The sequence below is a fragment of the Pristiophorus japonicus genome, chromosome 2 (genome assembly GCF_044704955.1).
Source record: "Pristiophorus japonicus isolate sPriJap1 chromosome 2, sPriJap1.hap1, whole genome shotgun sequence".
Lineage (NCBI taxonomy): Eukaryota > Metazoa > Chordata > Chondrichthyes > Pristiophoridae > Pristiophorus > Pristiophorus japonicus.
The window spans coordinates 198,696,691-198,715,298 of record NC_091978.1 but is presented as its reverse complement, the minus strand read 5'-3'; the positions used below and the strand labels follow the sequence as shown (position 1 = coordinate 198,715,298).

Here is an 18,608-nt window from a genome sequence, read left to right as displayed (position 1 = left end):
ACCCACATCCTTGTAAATTTTCCAAGTGCCAGCTCTCCCTACGCTTTGCAGATCAGGCACTAAGCAGGTCAGCCAATTCAAACATTTAAGAGGGTCTTTAAAGGTACTTAAGCAGCATTTTACCAGCTACAAACCATTTTTCCAACTTTTTCCATGAGGTTTCTGTTGGTTGGGGATCACATCAGGTACATACTTTGGGTTTTCAGTGATTCTCCATTGCTTTGAATAGGTGACAGCTGCAAAACTGGTATAAAAGCTACCATTTCACAGCTGTTTCCTTTCCAATGTTAGAAGCTGTAGCCTTCAGAATTTGGAATACACTTTTGAGCTTTATGCAGTTTGGAAGTGTTTGGAGTATATTCACTATCCACTGTCACCTTCTTGGAACAACCTACCTCACCATTGACAGATTGCTTCTGTCACCTCAACTTCAGCTGCCATCTATTCCATCAGCATCAGTGCCCTTGAAAAAATCTCACCTTGGTCCTCAGAATCCCACCATGATCAGCCCCAACACCAACATCACCAGGCACACCAGCCTCACCAACCTTCTCTACAATCACCTGATGCTGGACAGGATACAGGGCACCAGTACCTGACCACATTGCTGCCCAGGAGGCCAGGGATGGCCTCATCATGGTCAGATTTACTTCACTTGATGCTGTACACCCTGGCTGCCACCTCACACCAGCACCATAAAGCATTCCCACAATGCCCAAGCCATTCCTTTCACACTCATCACCATTACAGGGAGTACCATTATGTCTCACCATTCACTACAACTCACTAAGCCACTTCCAAAGAAGCACACAAATCTGTCCAAGAAGACAAAGTGTTGAAAATAAAGATTTCAATGTTTGACAACACATTAACAGAAACTTGAACATTGGCTAAAAGGCCCAAGTGCCTACCCTTATGTGTTAGTTGGTATGACTGGACAAGGAAAAGGGCAAATGTGAGGGGTGGCTAGTGAGATGGAGATGACAATGTAGATAGAAAGGGATGGACGGTGGTGCAAGATAAGTTGGTGTGAGTAAGGATGTGCAGAAGCAGAGTAGGGAAGGCAAAGTGATGGGGATAACATTCCTGCTTGTGCCCTCCTGTGCAATGTGCAACCAGGCTGCGTTGGTGTCCTGGGGAAGTCTCCTCCACCCATTGGCAGGGACGGGAACCTCTCTGCGTGCTGTAACTCCCTCCATCAACATCTGGAGGGAGTCATGGGAGAGCCCAAGTGCAGCCGTGCACCTTTGTGCAGTGCTTGTCAGTGTTTGCAGCACATCAATGCTGTAGAACACTGACAGCACAACTGTAAAAATTAATGTAGGCATGGTCCCTTTAAGGAAACCAGCTAATGACATCAGCAGACTCGCTTCCTTTTAATTGGCCGGGAACCTCATGGGGCGGGCTTAGCAAGCCGAATCAGGGCAAAATCACTTCAACAGAGCAAGATGGAGCCGGGAGCAAGGTCGCAGTCCACCACTTACCTCGGCTGCACTGGGCCCGCCTCGGTAGGCGAAATTGCGTCTGCAAGGTCAGGACCTGACCTAACTGGGTCCAACCTAATTTCCAGCCCTTCGCTAGTGGAGTTAGACAGTAGAAATGTGCCAAAAAGCCACAAATTTTCCATCCCCAGTATCTCGAGGACTAAAAAGTCATATGTTATGATGAACTTGTTTAAAATCTGCTGCTTGTATAACATTTATTTAGACTTTTGCTTTTTTCAAATGTTGAATACTTAGTCAGAAAAGGGGGTGGAGGAGGGGAAAGAGATTTCACTGAATTAAATTTATGCCGTGTCCTTGTACAAAAAGGGCAGAGATGTGAGATGTTCCATTTGCAGTTTGTCGAACATGTAAAATATGATGAATAACATTGCTTCAGTGTTTAATCTTTCAATCCATACTGCCTTAATTTTTACAAATGAATTCTTGATCGACACTTGATAAACTTGGAGTAATTATAGCACAATCGTGAATTCATCATGCCCCCACTGAATGGAGAAATCCAGCAGCCTCTTTCCACCTGTTGCCAGCAAACAAAACAGAATAATAGCGGGGTTTGAAATGACAATTGAAAATCACTCAAGCTTCAAGCTTCTGGTTCATGAAAATATCAGAAGAGCTATGATGGGATTTCTACTTTGCAATCACTTCTGGATATCCATAATTCTTTATTCAAACACAGTAAATCATTCGACTTAATGACCAACCACTGTAACAGAGTCTCATTAAATTAACTTTATAGCCATGTAGAAATGGTAAATAGAGGACCAAGGCAGTGAGAAAAAAATCTATACTTGCTGATTAGATATTATATATGCTGATGCATGGAAGGTATTGAAAGCTCCAATACTTCACTGACATTTTTTGTAATACAGTTGTCATCCATTTGATCAATATCATGCACGGTGGAGGAGGATTTCCTGGAGTGTATAAGGGATTGTTTTCTCGACCAATATGTCAAAGAACCAACTAGAGAGCTGGCCATCCTAGACTGGGTGTTGTGTAATGAGAGAGGATTAATTAGCAATCTTGTTGTACGAGGCCCCTTGGGGAAGAGTAACCATAACATGGTAGAATTCTTCATTAAGATGGAGAGTGACACAGTTAATTCAGAAACTAGGATCCTGAACTTAAGGAAAGGTAACTTCGATGGTATGAGATGTGAATTGGCTAGGATAGACTGGCGAATGGTACTCAAAGGGTTGACGGTGGATAGGCAATGGCAGACATTGAAAGATCACATGGATTAACTTCAACAATTGAACATCCCTGTCTGGCATAAAAATAAAATGGGAAAGGTGGCCCAACCGTGTCTAACAAGGGAAATTAAGGATAGTGTTAAATCCAAGGAAGAGGCATATAAATTGGCCAGAAAAAGCAGCAAACCCGAGGGCTGCAAGAAATTTAGAATTCAACAGAGGAGGACAAAGGGTTTAATTACGAGAGGAAAAGAGAGTATGAGAGTAAGCTTGCAGGGAACATAAAAACTGACTGCAAAAGCTTCTATAGATATGTAAAGAGAAAAAGATTAGTGAAGACAAATGTAGCTCCCTTGCAGTCAGAATCAGGTGAATTTATAATGGGGAACAAAGAAATGGCAGACGAATTGAAAAAATACTTTGGTTCTGTCTTCACTAAGGAAGACACAAATAACCTTCCGGAATTACTAGGGGACCGAGGGTCTAACGAGAAGGAGGAACTGAAGGAAATCCTCAATTAGTCAGGAAATTGTGTTGGGGAAATTGATGGGATTGAGGGCCGATAAATCCCCAGGGCCTGATAAGTACTCTGGGATGGGGACTAAGGAAGTGGCCCCAGAAATAGTGGATGCATTGGTGGTTATTTTCCTAGGGGGAGTGTTTGCTAGTGCTGTTGGAGAGGAGTTAAACGAATATGGCAGGGGGATGGGAACCTATGCAGGGAGACAGAGGGAAGTAGAATGGGGGCAGAAGCAAATGATAGAAAGAAGAAAAGTAAAAGTGGAGGGCAGAGAAACCTAAGGCAAAAAGCAAAAAGGGCCACATTCACCAAAATTCTAAAGGGGCAATGTGTGCTAGAAAGACAAGCCTGAAGGCTCTTTGCCTCAATGAGAGGAGTATTCGGAATAAAGTGGACGAATTAACTGCACAGATAGCAGTAAACGGGTATAATGTAATTGGCATGACGGAGACATGGCTCCAGGGTAACCAAGGCTGAGAACTCAACATCCAGGGGTATTCAACATTTAGGATGGATAGACAGAAAGGAAAAGGAGGCGGGGTGGCATTGCTGGTTAAAGAGGAAATTAATGCAATTGTAAGAAAGGACATTAGCTTGGATGATGTGGAATCGGTATGGGTGGAGCTACGGAATGCCAAGGGGCAGAAAACGCTAGTGGGAGTTGTGTACAGACCACCAAACAGTAATAGTGAGGTTGGGGAGAGCATCGAACAAGAAATTAGGGATGCATGCAATAAAGGTACAGCAGTTATCATGGGTGACTTTAATCTACATATTGATTGGGCTAACCAAACTGGTAGCAATGCGGTAGAGGAGGATTTCCTGGAGTGTATTAGGGATGGTTTTCTAGACCAATATGTCGAGGAACCAACTAGGGAGCTGACCATCCTAGACTGGGTGATGTGTAATGAGAAAGGACTAATTAGCAATCTTGTTGTGCGAGGCCCCTTGGGGGAAGAGTGACCATAATATGGTAGAATTCTTTATTAAGATGGAGAGTGACACAGTTAATTCAGAAACTAGGGTCCTGAATTTAAGGAAAGGTAACTTCGATGGTTTGAGGCATGAATTGGCTAGAATAGACTGGCGAATGATACTTAAAAGAGTTGACAGTGGATAGGCAATGGCAAACATTTAAAGATCACATTGATGAACTTCAGCAATTGTACATCCCTGTCTGGAGCAAAAATAAAACGGGGAAGGTGGTTCAACTGTGGTTTATAAAGAAAATTAAGGATAGTGTAAAATCCAAGGAAGAGGCATATAAATTGTCCAGTAAAAGCAGCAAACCTGAGGACTGGGAGAAATGTAGAATTCAGCAGAGGAGGACAAAGGGTTTAATTAAGAGGGGGAAAATAGAGTACGAGAAGAAGCTTGCCGGGAACATAAAAACTGACTGCAAAAGCTTCTATAGATATGTGAAGAGAAAAAGATTAGTGAAGACAAACGTAGGTCCCTTGCACTCGGATTCAGGTGAATTTATAATGGGGAACAAAGAAATGGAAGACCAATTCAACAAATACTTTGGTTCTGTCTTCACGAAGGAAGACACAAATAACCTTCCGGAAGTACTAGGGGACCGAGGGTCGAGTGAGAAGGAGGAACTGAAGGATAACCTTATTAGACGGGAAATTGTGTTAGGGAAATTGATGGGATTAAAGGCCAATAAATCCCCAGGGCCTGATAGTCTGCATCCCAGAGTACTTAAGGAAGTGGCCCTAGAAATAATGGATGCATTGGTGATCATTTTCCAACAGTCTATCGACTCTGGATCAGTTCCTATGGACTGGAGGGTAGCTAATGTAACAACACTTTTTAAAAAGGGAGGGAGAGAGAAAGCGGGTAATTATAGACCGGTTAACCCGACCTCAGTAGTGGGGAAAATGTTGGAATCAATTATTAAGGATGAAATAGCAGCACATTTGGAAAGCAGTGACAGGATCGGTCCAAGTCAGCATGGATTTATGAAGGGGAAATCATGCTTGACAAATCTTCTGGAATTTTTTTGAGGATGTAACTAGTAGAGTGGACAAGGGAGAACCATTGGATGTGGTGTATTTCGACTTTCAAAAGGCTTTTGACAAGGTCCCACACAAGAGATTGGTGTGCAAAATCAAAGCACATGGTATTGGGGGTAATATACTTACATGGATAGAGAACTGGTTGGCAGACAGGAAGCAGAGAGTCAGGATAAACAGGTCCTTTTCAAAATGGCAGGCGGTGACTAGTGGATGCCGCAGGGCTCAGTGCTAGGACCCCAGCTCTTTACTATATACACCAATGATTTGGATGAAGGAATTGAGTGTAATATGTCCAAGTTTGCAGATGACACTAAACTGGGTGGCGTGTGAGCTGTGAGGGAGACGCTAGGAGGCTGCAGGGTGACTTGGACAGGTTAGGTGAGTGGGCAAATGCATGGCAGATGCAATATAATGTGGATAAATGTGAGGTTATCCATGTTGGGGGCAAAACGCGAAGACAGAATATTATCTGAATGGCGGCAGATTAGGAAAAGGGAGGTGCAACGAGACCTGGGTGTTATGGTTCATCAGTCATTGAAAGTTGGCATACAGGTACAGCAGGCGGTGAAGAAGGCAAATGGTATGTTGGCCTTCATAGCTAGGAGACTTGAGTATAGGAGCAGGGAGGTCTTACTGCAGTTGGACAGGGCCTTGGTGAGACCTCACCTGGAATATTGTGTTCAGTTTTGGTCTCCTAATCTGAGGAAGGACGTTCTTGCTATTGAGGGAGTGCAGCGAAGGTTCACCAGACTGATTCCAGGGATGGTTGGACTGACATATGAGGAGAGACTGGATCAACTGGGCCTTTATACACTGGAGTTTAGAAGGATGAGAGGAGATCTCACAGAAACATATAAGATTCTGACGGGACGGGACAGGTTAGATGCGGGTAGAATGTTCCCAATGTTGGGGAAGTCCAGAACCAGGGGACACAGTCTTAGAATAAGGGGTAGGCCATTTAGGACTGAGAGGAGGAGAAACTTCTTCACTCAGAGAGTCATTAACCTGTGGAATTCCCTGCCGCAGAGAGTTGTTGATGCCAGTTCATTGGATATATTCAAGAGGGAGTTAGATATGGCCCTTACGGCTAAGGGGATCAAGGGGTATGGAGAGAAAGCAGGAAAGGGGTACGGAGAGAAAGCAGGAAAGGGGTACTGAGGGAATGAGCAGCCATCATCTTATTGAATGGTGGTGCTGGCTCAAAGGGCCTACTCCTGCACCTATTTTCTATGTTTTTATGTAACATTCTATAGACTCTGGATCAGTTCCAATGGATTGGAAGGTAGCTAATGTAAACTACTTTTTTTTTTTAAAAAGGAGGGAGAGAGAAAACGGAATTATAGACCGGTTAGCCCGACATCAGTAGTGGGGAAAATGTTGGAATCAATTATTAAAGATGCAATAGCAGCGCATTTGGAAAGCAGTGACAGGATCGGTCCAAGTCAGCATTGATTTATGAAAGGAAAATCATGCTTGACAAATCTTCTAGAATTTTTTGACATTGTAACTAGTAGAGTGGACAAGGGAGAACCAGTGGATATGGTGTATTTGGACTTTCAAAAGGCTTTTGACAAGATCCCACGCAAGAGATTAGTATGCAAAATTAAAGCACATGGTATTGGGGTTAAGGTATTGACGTGGATAGAGAACTGGTTGGTAGACAGGAAGCAAAGAGTAGAATAAACGGGTCCTTTTCAGAATGGCAGGCAGTGACTAGTGGGGTACAGCAAGGTTCAGTGCTGGGACCTCAGCTATTTACAATATACATTAATGATTTAGACGAAGGAATTGAATGTAATGGCTCCAAGTTTGCATATGACACTGAGCTGTGAGGAGGACGCTGAGAGGCTACAGGGTGACTTGGACAGGTTAGGTGAGTGGACAAATGCATGGCAGATGTAGAATAATGTTGATAAATGTGAGGTTATACACTCTGGTGGCAAAAACAGGAAGGCAGATTATCTGAATGGTGACAGATTAGGAAAAAGGGAGGTGCAACAAAACCTGGGTGTCATGGTACATCAGTCATTGAAAGTTGGCATGCAGGTACAGCAGGCGGTGAAGAAGGCAAATGGCAGGTTGGCCTTCATTGCGAGAGGATTTGAGTATAGGAGCAGGGAGGTCTTACTGCAGTTGTACAGGGCCTTGGTGAGACCACACCTTGAATATTGTGTAGAGTTTTGATCTCCTAATCTGAGGAAGGACATTCTTGCTATTGAGGGAGTGCAGCGAAGGTTCAGCAGACTGATTTCCGGGATGGTAGGACTGACATATGAAGAGAGACTGGATCGACTAGGCTTATATTCAATGGAATTTAGGGGATCTCACAGAAACATGTAAAATTCTGACGGGATTGGACAGGTTAGATGCAGGAAGAATGTTCCCGATGTTGGGGAAGTCCAGAACCAGGGCTCACAGTCTAAGGATAAGGGATAAGCCTTTTCGGAGCGAGATGAGGAAAAACTTCTTCACTCAGAGAATTGTGAACCTGTGGAATTCTCTACCACAGAAAGTTGTTGAGGCCAGTTCGTTAGATATATTCAGAAGAGAGTTAGATGTGGCCATTACGGCTAAAGAGATCAAGGGATATGGAGAGAAAGCAGCAATCGGATACTGAAGTTGCATGATCAGCCATGATCATATTGAATGGTGGTGCAGCCTCAAAGGGCCGAATGGCCTACTCCTGTACCTATTTTCTATGTTTCTATCACTGATATCTATAATATGCATTCAGTTATTTCACATTACGATCTCAGGCAGCTTAAATATCAGTCAGTCAGTATTTATGATTCCTGCATACCAAAATCAAAATAATTTTAAAATAATTGAAAGTTATTTTTGTGGGCTTATTGAGAGTTGATGCCATCCTGTTCTATGAGCTGCATTTTGTTCTCACTGATGAAACTAACTGCCATCTTGAAGTGTCCCTCAGCTGAGATGTACTACTAAATTCACAGGACCACTTTAAATTCAATTGTAACTTCTTTAAGTAACAAGCCACATAACTAACATGAACACTTAACACCGTAGCTCCAAATAAACTCATCCCCATTGTTGCCAACTTTACTACATCTAGAACAAGCCAGATCGAGGGGCAAGTGCAGCTACACTGGACGAGTTCCTTGTGGTGGCCAATATCCTGCGTTCAGAAGGTAGGTGGGGCCGGAATTTGAACCGCATAGTCATGGTGATCTCCTGGAACTTGTTTTTGATCACCTTATGGGATCGGGGAGGACTTTTCTCGAATTATTCCCCCCTGAATCGGCCCGGAGTTTTTTAATTTATTTTTTGCCTCCCAAATGATTACAATGCTACTAGTGGGCAGGAACACTGGGAATCACAATGCTTTGTTACATCGAGAGAATCAGTCTTTTCCTATGTTTATATTTCATTCAGATTGTGAAGTAATCACACAATAAAATACATTTCATATCACTCTGGAGCGTGGCAGCATGTTCTTATCTAACAGGATGGTAAAAAAAAACAGCAATAACTGAATGTTTGCAGTGGAACAGAGCTCCCCTATAGTAAGCATTTCTAATTGTAGTCTGTGACCTTGCTGATTGGCCAAGGCTAGTTAACTTGCATCACAATTTTGTTTTTGCTGTTAACTCCAATCTTACTGCATTAGACAAAGCAAAACCTGGTTAATGTGAAAAATCCCACCACAGGGAGAACTATCAAACTCCTTCAAAAATGAATTCAAATATAGTGGTTACAATTATGTCCAATTAGTGAACACATTTCTCAAGGGTCTAAAGAGTAGGTTTAGGATAAACATAACTACAGTGAGTCAAATGGGGCTTAGAAGGTTATTCCCACAGCATTTGGCTATGAAAACACTCTCAAACACGTATAGATATGGGCCACAAATTCATAGCCCATCGAGTGTACTGCTACTTTAAGCCCAACGGGAGAGCAGAATGGCAGAAAACTAGACCAGGAACTCGATACACTTGGTCCCAGTCTTGCCCGTCTCTTTCCACGGGGCCATTTTCGGGGCAGGGCCTCCTCCATCTCAAATATGCACATTGGAATCCGAGGGGAAAGGACTCACAGGTAAGAGTTTTCTCATTCCCAGCATGATAATCTGCCAGTGGGCCTGTACACCCTGTTAAAGGAGGCATACCCAGCCTGTCAGTTGGCACAATGGAGTCCACTTGGGGCGTAGGCCTGGGTGGTTGTCTGAACACCGTAAGATGTTAGTTGGCAAAATCTTTCAATCCCTTCTAAAGAAGGCCAAAGGGCCACTTATAGGATGTTTCTGAGATGGACCTTTAAATACAATTGCTACTTCTTTCACTAACAGGTCACTGAACTTAGATCAGCACCTCATGCCAAAATGTCCAGCCTCCTTAGTCAGGTGGGTACCTGAGATGAGACAATAGTGGCACTGGCATCCTTGGCCATATTTACAGGAGGCAAAGCTTCCCTTTAAGTTGCACACTTAAACAGGGTCAGCACCAGAACCACTGATGTTTGGCCTCAAAAGCTAGTTGGTACATTTTCACTCACCATCTTCAAACAACCCAAATTTATCACAGAAACCTGCTGCTCCATCCTATTCAGGCAGTTCTAGGAAGCAATAAGGCACGTGCTAAACAATTCAGCAAATATACTTTTTTTAAAACAATTATTTCTGTATTTGAGCGATTGCATAATCAATATATATTCTGCAGAATGATATTCTGGGTCCTGCAAAGTAAGATTTACAATGTTTTAAGCAGCATTGCTGTCTCAGAAATATTTTATTTTGTATGCCTGGCAACATTTTTATTCCCAGGACAATTTTTTTTTTGCACCATTTATCAAAATATTGCCGAATAAAATATTTCCAGTAATAACTATTCACCATTTTCTCATTGCTGATCAACAGCATACTGTAATTCACACTAAAAAATGTAATATAAGGAGTAATCCAAACTAAAATGTCAATAAGCAGTAAAATGCGCTCATAGTTTTGATGTCCATTCTTAACTCTTCAATGAACCGTTGGCAACTGATTCATGTATACTATAATATGTGCTGCTAAGCATTATAGATTTACAATTCTTAGCATTCTGCGCGTGAAAAAACAAAACCACTAAACTGGGCAAAATTTCTTACTGTTTATACATATGTTTCTTTAAAATTTGTGCCAAGATAATGGAATATTCGAACATGGGGCCGATTAGGGACCAAAAAGGAGGCACATGGCCGAGGTTCCAATTGAATATTTTGCATCTGCCTTCACTAAAGAAGAGGATGCAGCCAATGTCACACTAAATGGGATGTAGTAGAGAAATTGGATAGGATAAAAATTGATCGAGGACAGAGGAGGTACTTAAAAGGTTGCCAGTCCTCAAAGCAGAAAAGTCATCCGGTCCAGACAGGTTGCATCCTAGATTGATGAGGGAAGGAAACAAGAAGATAGTGGAGGCTCTGGCCATAATCTTCCAATTCTCCTTAGCTATGGGGGCGGAGCCAGAGGACTAGAGAATTGCAAATGTTACACTACTGTTCAAAAAAAGGGGAGAGGGATAAACCCAGCAACTACAGGCCATTTAGCCTAACGTCAATGATGGGGTAACTTTTAGGGATAATAATCGAGACAAAATTAATTGGCACTTGGAAAAATCTGGGCTAATAAATGACAGCCAGCATAGATTTGTTAAAGTCAAATCATGTTTGACTACCTTGATTGAGTTATTTGATTAAGTAACAGAGGGGGTTGATGAAGGTGCCGTTGATGTTGTGCATAAGGACTTTCAAAAGGCAGTTGATAAAGTACTACATAATACATAGTACAGGGTATGTAAAATTGAAGCCTCTTGAAGGATTAATGCGGCAGCAACAGCATGGATACGGGCATTTTCCGGTTGGCAAACAGTAACTAGTAGGGTGCTGCAGGGATCGGTGCTGGGGCTTCAACTATTTACAATCTATATTAATGACTTGGATGAAGGGACTGAGTTTAATGTAGCCAAATTTCCTGATGATACAAAGATGGGTGGGAAAACAAATTGTGAGGAGGACACAAAAAATCTGCGAAGGGATATAGACAGGCTAAGTAATTGGGCAAAAATTTGGCAGATGGAGTGTAATGTGGGAAAATGTAAGTTTATCCACTTCGGCAGAAAAAATAAAAATGCAAATTATAATTTAAATGGAGAAAAATTGCAAAGTGCTGCAGTACAGAGGGACCTGGGGGTCCTTGTGCATGAAACATTCCTAGTATACAGGTACAGAAAGTAATCAGGAAGGTAAATGGAATGTTGGCCTTTATTGCAAGGGGGATAGAGTATAAAAGCAGAGAAGTCCTGCTACAACTGTACAGGATATTGTACACCTGGAGTACTGGGTACAGTTTTGGTCTCCATATTTAAGGAAGGATATACTTGCATTGGAGGCTGTTCAGAGAAGGTTCACTAGATTGATTCCAGAGATGAGGCGGTTGATTTATGAAGATAGGTTGAGTGGGTTAGGACTATACTCATTGGAGTTCAGAAGAATGAGAGGAGATCTTATCGACAAGGTGGATGCAGGGAGGATATTTCCACTCAAAGGGGAAACTAAGATGAGGGGGCATAGTCTCAGAATAAGGGGCCGCCCATTTAAAACTGAGATAAGGAGAAATTTCTTCTCTGAGTGTTGTAATTCTATGGACTTCTCTGCCCCAGAGAGCCGTGGAAGCGGAGTCATTGAATACATTTAAGGCAGAGATAGACAGATTTGAGAGCGTTAAGGCAATAAAGGGTTATGGGAACGGGCAGGGAAGTGGAACCGAGTCCATGATCAGATCAGCCTTGATCTTATTAAATGGCGGAGCAGGCTTGAGAGGCCGAATGGCCTGCTCCTAGTTCTTATGTTCTTATGTCTCCCTTCATTAGCGATGGTGATTGTATTAAGTTCCTCCCTCCCTATAGCCTTTTGATTATCTATTATTGGGATGTTTTTAGTGTCTTCTACCATGAAGACCGATACAAAATATTTGTTCAAAGTCTCTGCCATTTCCCTGTTGCCCATTATTAATTCCCCAGTCTCATCCACTAAGGGGCCAACGTTTAATTTAGCTACTCTCTTCCTCTTTATTTACCTGTAGAAGCTATTATCTGTTTTTATATTTCTTGCTAGTTTACTCTCAAACTATCTTCTCTCTCTTTAGGCAGGCAGAGTCAACATGGATTTATGAAGGGGAAGTCATGTTTGACAAATTTACTAGAATTCTTTGAGGATGTAACGAACAGGGTGGATAAAGGGGAACCAGTGGATGTGGTGTATTTGGACTTCCAGAAGGCATTTGACAAGGTGCCACATAAAAAGTTACTGCACAAGATATCAGTTCATGGGGTTGGGGGTAATATATTAGCATGGATAGAGGATTGGCTAATGAACAGAAAACAGAGAGTAGAGATAAATGGTTCATTCTCGGGTTGGTAATCAGAACCAGTGGGGTGCCGCAGGGATCAGTGCTGGGACCCCAACTATTTACAATCTATATTAACGACTTGGAGGAAGGGACCGAGTGTAACGTAGCCAAGTTTGCCGACGATACAAAGATGGGAGGAAAAGCAATGTGTGAGGAGGACACACAAAGGCTAAGTGAGTGGGCAAAAATTTGGCAGATGGAGTATAATGTTGGAAAGTGTGAGGTCATGCACTTTGGCAGAAAAAATCAAAGAGCAAGTTATTATTTAAATGGAGAAAGATTGCAATGTGCTGCAGTGCAGCAGGACCTGTGGGTACTTGTGCATGAAACACAAAAGTTTAGTATGCAGATACAGCAAGTGATCAGGAAGGCCAATAGAATCTTGGCCTTTATTGCAAAGGGGATGGAGTATAAAAGCAGGGAAGTCTTGCTACAGTTATACAGGGTATTGGTGAGACTACAACCGGAATACTGCGTGCAGTTTTGGTTTCCATATTTACGAAAGGATTTGGAGGCAGTTCAGAGAAGGTTTACTAGGTTGATTCCGGGGATGAGGGGGTTGACTTATGAGAAAGGTTGAGTAGGTTGGGCCTCTACTCATTGGAATTCAGAAGAATGAGAAGTGATCTTATTGAAATGTATAAGATTATGAGGGGGCTTGACAAGGTGGATGCAGAGAGGATGTTTCCACTGATAGGAGAGACTAGAACTAGATCTTAGAATAAGGAGCTGCCCATTTAAAACAGAGATTTCTTTTCTCAGAGGGTTGTGGATCTGTGGAATTCAGTGCCTCAGAGAGCTGTGGAAGCTGGGACATTGAATAAATTTAGACAGAAATAGACAGTTTCTTGAAGATAAGAGAATAAGGGGTTATGGAGAGCGAGCAGGGAAGTGGAGCGGCGTCCATGATCGGATCAGCCATGATCGCATGCTCGAGGGGCCGTATGGCCTTCTCCTGCTCGTAGTTCTTATGTTCATTATTTTTTTTAGTCGTCCTTTGCTTTTTTTTTTTAATTTCCCAATTCTCTGGCCTCCCATTAATCTTGACAACATTAAATGCCATTGTTTTCAATTTGTTACCGTCCTTTACTTCCTTAGTTAGCCACAGATGGTTCTCCATTCTTACACACCTTTATAACACACTGGTTAGGCCCCAGCTAGAGTATTGTGTCCAATTCTGGGCACCACACTTTAGGAAGAATGTCAAAGCCTTAGAGATGGTGTACAGGAGATTTACTAGAATGGCACCAGGGATGAGGGGCTTCAATTACATAGAGAGACTAAAGAGGCTACACTTGTTTTCCTTGGAGTAGAGAAGGTTCGGGGGAGATTTGACAATGGTGTTCAAAATCATGAAGGGCTTTGATAGAGTGATTAAGACAAAACTGTTTCCAGTAGCAGAAGGGTCAGTAGCCAGAAGACACAGATTTAAGGTAATTGGCAAAAGAACTAGAGGCGAGATGAGGAAAAATGTTTTTACGCAGCGAGTTATGATGATCTGAATTTCACTGCAAGAAATGGTTTTGGTAGCAGATACAATAACTTTCAAAAGTGAGTTGGATAAATACTTGAAGGGGGCAATTTGCAGGGCAATGAGAAAAGTGAAGGGGAATGAGAACTAACTTTACTGACCAAGAAACAGGTTTGGAGTCACGTGTGGTTGAAGGGGCGAGCAGAAACCCCACCACTACCCTGCCAGAAGAAAAGGAAATCCAGCCCTCGCTGCCTCGGCTCGTACATGAAGCATGACGAAGGGGGCGAGGTACTGGAGGGCGATTGACATCCAAGAGCGGTGCCCCTAGAATGAATTAAGATCTTCGGGAAAGAGGAAAAAATATTGGAAATTAATTCACACAAATTAATTTTTCTCCTACCATTGCTCCCTCTGCCACCTTTTCTCCTTTTTGCAGAGATAATACCCAGCGGGGAAAGGAGAAGACGAAGGGGGGGGAAAGAGAAGACGGGGGGGGGGGGGAGAGAAGATGGGGGGGGGGGCGGGAGAGAAGACGGGGGGGCGGGGGAAGAGAAGATGGGGGGGGGGAAGAGAAGATGGGGGGGGGGAAAGAGAAGATGGGGGGGGGAAGAGAAGATGGGGGGGGGGGGGGAAGAGAAGATGGGGGGGGGGGAAGAGAAGATGGGGGGGGGGAGAGAAGATGGGGGGGGGGAGAGAAGATGGGGGGGGGGAGAAGATGGGGGGGGGGAGAAGATGGGGGGGGGGAGAAGATGGGGGGGGGGAGAAGATGGGGGGGGGGGAGAAGATGGGGGGGGGGGAGAAGATGGGGGGGGGGAGAAGATGGGGGGGGGGAGAAGATGGGGGGGGGGGAGAAGATGGGGGGGGGGAGATGATGGGGGGGGGGAGAAGATGGGGGGGGGAGAAGATGGGGGGGGGAGAAGATGGGGGGGGGGAGAGAAGATGGGGGGGGGAGAAGATGGGGGGGGGAGAAGATGGGGGGGGAGAAGATGGGGGGGGAGAAGATGGGGGGGGAGAAGATGGGGGGGGGAAGAGAAGAGGGGGGGGGGGAGAGAAGAGGGGGGGGGAAGAGAAGATGGGGGGGGGGGAAGAGAAGATGGGGGGGGGGGAAGAGAAGATGGGGGGGAAGAGAAGATGGGGGGGGGAAGAGAAGATGGGGGGGGAAGAGAAGATGGGGGGGGAAGAGAAGATGGGGGGGGGAAGAGAAGATGGGGGGGGGGAAGAGAAGATGGGGGGGGGAAGAGAAGATGGGGGGGGGAAGAGAAGATGGGGGGGGGGGAGAGAAGATGGGGGGGGAAAGAGAAGATGGGGGGGGGAAGAGAAGATGGGGGGGGGGGAAGAGAAGATGGGGGGGGGAAGAGAAGATGGGGGGGGGAAGAGAAGATGGGGGGGGGAAGAGAAGATGGGGGGGGGAAGAGAAGATGGGGGGGGGGAAGAGAAGATGGGGGGGGGGAAGAGAAGATGGGGGGGGGAAGAGAAGATGGGGGGGGAAGAGAAGATGGGGGGGGGGAAGAGAAGATGGGGGGGGAAGAGAAGATGGGGGGGGGAGAGAAGATGGGGGGGGGGAGAGAAGATGGGGGGGGAGAGAAGATGGGGGGGGAAGAGAAGATGGGGGGGGGGAAGAGAAGATGGGGGGGGAAGAGAAGATGGGGGGGGAAGAGAAGATGGGGGGGGGAAGAGAAGATGGGGGGGGGAAGAGAAGATGGGGGGGAAAGAGAAGATGGGGGGGGAAAGAGAAGATGGGGGGGGAAGAGAAGATGGGGGGGGAAAGAGAAGATGGGGGGGAAAGAGAAGATGGGGGGGGAAAGAGAAGATGGGGGGGAAAGAGAAGATGGGGGGGGAAAGAGAAGATGGGGGGGGAAAGAGAAGATGGGGGGGGAAAGAGAAGATGGGGGGGGAAAGAGAAGATGGGGGGGGAAAGAGAAGATGGGGGGGGAAAGAGAAGATGGGGGGGGAAAGAGAAGATGGGGGGGAAAGAGAAGATGGGGGGGGAAAGAGAAGATGGGGGGGAAAGAGAAGATGGGGGGGAAAGAGAAGATGGGGGGGAAAGAGAAGATGGGGGGGAAAGAGAAGATGGGGGGGAAAGAGAAGATGGGGGGGAAAGAGAAGATGGGGGGGGGGAAGAGAAGATTGGGGGGGGGGGAAGAGAAGATGGGGGGGGGAAGAGAAGATGGGGGGGGAAGAGAAGATGGGGGGGGAAGAGAAGATGGGGGGGGAAGAGAAGATGGGGGGGGGAAGAGAAGATGGGGGGGGGAAGAGAAGATGGGGAGGGGGAAGAGAAGATGGGGAGGGGGAAGAGAAGATGGGGAGGGGGAAGAGAAGATGGGGGGGGGAAGAGAAGATGGGGGGGGGAAGAGAAGATGGGGGGGGGGAAGAGAAGATGGGGGGGGGGGGAAGAGAAGATGGGGGGGGGGAAGAGAAGATGGGGGGGGGAAGAGAAGATGGGGGGGGGAAGAGAAGATGGGGGGGGGGAAGAGAAGATGGGGGGGGGGAAGAGAAGATGGGGGGGGAAGAGAAGATGGGGGGGAAGAGAAGATGGGGGGGGGGAAGAGAAGATGGGGGGGAAGAGAAGATGGGGGGGAAGAGAAGATGGGGGGAAGAGAAGATGGGGGGGAAGAGAAGATGGGGGGGGGGAAGAGAAGATGGGGGGGAAGAGAAGATGGGGGGGAAGAGAAGATGGGGGGGAAGAGAAGATGGGGGGGAAGAGAAGATGGGGGGGAAGAGAAGATGGGGGAAGAGAAGATGGGGGGGAAGAGAAGATGGGGGGGAAGAGAAGATGGGGGGGAAGAGAAGATGGGGGGGAAGAGAAGATGGGGGGGAAGAGAAGATGGGGGGGGAAGAGAAGATGGGGGGGGGAAGAGAAGATGGGGGGGGGAAGAGAAGATGGGGGGGGGAAGAGAAGATGGGGGGGGGAAGAGAAGATGGGGGGGGGAAGAGAAGATGGGGGGGGGGAAGAGAAGATGGGGGGGGGAAGAGAAGATGGGGGGGGGAAGAGAAGATGGGGGGGGGAAGAGAAGATGGGGGGGGGGAAGAGAAGATGGGGGGGGAAGAGAAGATGGGGGGGGGAAGAGAAGATGGGGGGGGAAGAGAAGATGGGGGGGGGGAAGAGAAGATGGGGGGGGGAAGAGAAGATGGGGGGGGGAAGAGAAGATGGGGGGGGGAAGAGAAGATGGGGGGAAGAGAAGATGGGGGAAGAGAAGATGGGGGGAAGAGAAGATGGGGGGAAGAGAAGATGGGGGGAAGAGAAGATGGGGGGAAGAGAAGATGGGGGAAGAGAAGATGGGGGAAGAGAAGATGGGGGGGAAGAGAAGATGGGGGGAAGAGAAGATGGGGGGGAAGAGAAGATGGGGGGGAAGAGAAGATGGGGGGGGGGGGGGAGGAGAGAGAAAGACGACGACGTCAATGCCGGGCCGCCGTCGGCTCTTCGGGCGAGGCCCACCCCAGCGAGAGGCCGCGGGCCCCGCCGACGATGCCAGGCTCCCAGGAGCACTTCGGGCGGGGCGCCACCAGCGAGAGGCCGGGCCCCGCCGCCAGGTAAGATGCGTCAGGTCACTCGGCACGGGATAGGGGCGATGTCCCTTCGGCCTGGGATAGGGTCGTCGCCCTGGAGACAGGACGAGCTGGGAGGGCCGAGAGCTACTGCACACGTGCGCAGCTGCCGGCACTGTTTTTGGCTGTAGCTCTGCCCCCAGCAGCTCCTGCTGCACCGCGCCGAAGTGGAAATGGGCCTAAAGCCATCGGAGAATCGCGAGGTAAGTATTCAGCGCAATTTTTGTTCTATACATTAGGCGGGCCTCTCTGATGTGCGCCGTTCTAGCGGGCATCCGAAATTTGAGCCCCCAAGAGTCTCCCAGGAAGTTATGTTGAAACCAGCAACTCACTGCAAAGCTCCTTCTTGGCAGGAACTCATGGAATCACTTGTTCCCTACATGATTGTTTTAGCTCACTCCTCAGTCAGTAAAAAGCTGCTACTCCAACTAATGTTTTTCCTGTAAAACATAGAAACCCAATGAGGCAAAAAGACGAATAGTTATCTCACATACTTTAAATATAGAATTTATTCTATGTATCCAAGATAACCCAATTGGAACCATTTGCACAAGCCATCAGTAGCTAGGGAAAAGACAGAGCTGTACACTCATTTGTTACCAGTAATTGTCAGCGAAAACTAGAGCAACTCCTACCAAACACAGTAACACAAATTAGCCTTTTGTAAAATGAATATCACAAAACAAAATGTAATCATTCTACACACCTGAATCATAATAATTTAAAACATCGATTTAAGTTATTCTGATTCAGGTCTGTAGGATGATTAATGAAATAAAAAACTTCATGCCAATATGCTATCATAATGAAATCACCAGCAAAATAAAACTGAAATAATGCCCCACCACATTCATGCACATGTCTTCCTCACCTTTTTAGGAATAACGCATACTGATGACAGTTACTAAGTATTTTAGGGCACCACATCATGGCACTGG

General features: G+C 46.1%; 1 protein-coding gene across 3 annotated transcripts in view; it reads right to left on the bottom strand.

Moving 5' to 3' along the window:
* ccdc149a (coiled-coil domain containing 149a) overlaps positions 1-18,608 on the bottom strand; it is a 227,162-nt gene that overhangs the window by 199,466 nt on the left and 9,088 nt on the right. The window lies entirely within an intron of this gene.